Genomic DNA, 3345 nt, shown 5'->3' on the forward strand with positions numbered 1-3345 from the left:
ACTATTATATATTGCTGGAAAGCTCTGGATGTCTACTTTCCAACGCCGTTGAGAGCGCGCTAATTGAAGTTCTGTAGCTCCAGAAAATCCATTTCGAGTGCAGGGAGGTCAGATTCCAACAGCATCAGCAGTCCTTTTGTCAGCCTTCTTCAGAGTTTTGCTCAAGTCCCTCAATTTCAGCCAGAATTTACCTGAAATCACAGAAAAACACACAAACTCATAGTAAAGTCCAGAAATGTGAATTTAACATAAAAACTAGTGAAAACATCCTTAAAAGTAGCTTAAACTTACTAAAAACTACCTAAAAACAATGCCAAAAAGCGTATAAATTATCCGCTCATCATAGGTCCATACGAAATTATATTGATACCTGGCCTAATTCCTGTAGAGAGAGTGCTCGAAGCGTTCCTTCTGCTAAGTCTACTGGTAAATTCCTCCTATAATCAGAACACATGTAATAAACATCAAATAATATAGAAAACTATATAGGTTATATACAGGGAAAGAAAATGCTTCATTCCAGTTATTGCATAAATGACATATATATGTACTAACCTGAGTTCGGCCGGCAACTGGGGAAGAACATGTTTGACAGCACAATCCAGATATCCAGCAGCCTTTAAGAAGATATCAACAGAAGCTCGTCTGCTTTCTGTTACAAGTAACAACTATTCTACTTTCGCAATCGACACAATATATACTAAAGATCAGTGCAACTGCGAAGACAGAACATTCTTATAAATAAAGTATTACAGTATATACAACAATTATCTCAAGAGCAAAGAGTCTAATTTGAGGTCTAAACCAATCTATTACAATGGATTTTGGCTGTTTCGTACAATGGATTTGTGTTAAAATTCCAAATTACTTACCTTCAGATACCTTAAGCTGATAACCATCAGTGGATAATCTTGGAAGCAATAAAAAATTAGCCTGTGATAGTAATAGCATTGCCATCAAATGTAAAACTTACAACACTTCATACCAACCATTAGACATGGTTGTTTCCTGTGAAAGCATCAATCACGCCACACAACAAAGAATGGAAATGGTGGGAACAAACTGATCAGCACTCTTTAAGTGTAGAAAATAATTTCCAAATCAAATCCAGAAATACAATACACATCAGGAAAGAAGGAAAAAAAATGGTTGGAGTTACCTCAGCATCATCCTCTTGATTCACCCAAACAAATTGTACTTTATATTGTAAATGGCTTCCTTCACCATAAAGCAAATATTAGAATATTTATCTTACAAAAAGGCAAAAAAAAAGCACATATTACATAACAAAGAACAAATATAAGACTTACCATCGTTGACTAACCCCAAAAGAACCGGCAAATAATCTTCTAGAGCCTGCAGAAGATCAAGCAGTATCGAACCACCTGCAGATGATCATGCGTTGCCATACCAATGCATCGGTAAATTTAATCTTCCTTCTTTTATCATTAAATAAAATAAGTTCATCTTTGTTTAAGAAACTGACCATGTTGAGTAGCACTTTTTCTTTTTGTTCTTGTAATTGTAGGGCCTTCTTGGCCAGCCATTACAACTATACGTGTTCTAAGAGCCGAAAGGCACTCTACTATTTTCTTTGACAAGTGATCTCCAAGTGACTGAGCAAAATCAACAAGTTTAGGAATTCGTAGACTGGGGACATAGACCGAAACTTCTCCAATACTCCTTGGTTTCCTTCTGTTTCCACTGGAGTCCTTTGGAGTCGACACCAGGCACCCGATGTCTGGAGCCTTGCTATACCTTTGAAATGCTTACGTGTATTATATACAATAAATAAACCACCCCTCAAGAATCCTGTGTTTCAATAAGACAGTGAGTTTCGATTGTCTTCGACATCAAGCAGAGCAAACTTAACAAATAGTGCTGGGAATAATGGTCCCACAGTATATTGGTTTGATTCAAAGAGATAAAAATGTTTGATTTGATTCAAAGATTCTTCATTTCCAGGAACAAACTTTCAAGGAAGCTAAGAGATTAACACTAGAAAAACCATCAACTTGACTAATTAAATGCCAAGTTGCCAAAACAACCAAAAAAAGAGGTAGCAGGTTACACTCACGAGCAGCATTACATTCAACTTGTAACTGAACTCTTCTACAATATTTTAAACTTGACAAATATTTTATTTGGAGCCATTAATTTTATACTTTTTTCGACAGCTTTCAGCAGTATTAATGGTTCTCACTACTATATCCACTTCCCAACAAGCTACAAAATAAAAGACTGCAGTATCATAGTTATTGATAGAAACTCTTCAAGAGAATAATGCTCATGCAAAATGGAGATATGTACCAGGTATGGTTTCTAAAAGAAAAGAATGAGGATCAGATATTTGACAAAAGATCAATATATGTCGTGATTTATTTCACCGCAATTCAACCACCAACATCCATTATGCTATATAGATTTCCTCGCATCCAACAGCCCTTTCATATGTACTCAATTATGAACAAAATTATGAACAAAATTATGAACAGCAAACAGACATTTTATGAACAAAATTCACAAAGTACATAGCATTCAATATTATCAGTGCTTATGAACAAGTATGAATAAAAAAATGATTAACGAGGAAAACGAAACAACCGATTTTGTGAGAGAGTAACGAGCAAAAGAAGTGTCAGCTGAAGAAAAATACAAAATACAAACGAATAGAAAAGTTAGGGTTTGTGATCTACCAGCTGCGCGAAGGAAATTTGACAAAGAAAGCGCTGATCTGGAACGAAAAGAAGCTTGGAATTCGACGGCGACGGATCTTCTACGGTGGCGGTGGAGGCTGTGTCTGTGTAGGGGCTGCAGTGGCTGCGCCGCTGAGGGGCTGCGAGGCTGTGGGGGTTGCGGAGAGCTGCGAGGGCTGATGCGGGGGCTGCATGGCTGCAGTGGCGGCAGAGACTGCGGTGGCTGTGGGCGGCGGGGTGCAGGGCGAAGAGTTGGAGGGATGAGCCTTCTACAGCGTTCGAAAACTAAGTGTGAATGGAGTGTAATAAAACTAGGGTTTTCAATATTTTCGACGGATTTTATTTAAATTACAGACGGATTTTTTGTCTGTAATAATTTAATAAAACGCGCGTTTTGTCTATTTAATACAGACGAAAAATCTGTCTGTAACCATTCTACGGAAAAAAAATTAATTTTTCCGATGGAATTATCGACAGATTCTCTTTTCCGTCTGTAATTTATGCTAATCCATTTTTTTTATTTTCCGACAAAAAATCCCTCTAAAATTTCCTCTGTATTTCCGTGGGAGAAAATCCGTCGGAAATATCCGTCTGTAATAACTAGTTTTCTAGTAGTGCGGGATAAATTCTTGGGAAAGGCAGGGTGGGT

General features: G+C 37.3%; 1 pseudogene; it reads right to left on the minus strand.

Annotated features, from left to right (window-relative positions):
* Nucleotides 1–2890, minus strand: part of LOC107474762 (uncharacterized) — a 13753-nt pseudogene extending 10863 nt beyond the window's left edge.
* Nucleotides 2891–3345: the final 455 nt, after the last annotated feature.

Source organism: Arachis duranensis, chromosome 2, assembly GCF_000817695.3.
Source record: "Arachis duranensis cultivar V14167 chromosome 2, aradu.V14167.gnm2.J7QH, whole genome shotgun sequence".
Taxonomy (NCBI): Eukaryota; Viridiplantae; Streptophyta; class Magnoliopsida; order Fabales; family Fabaceae; genus Arachis; species Arachis duranensis.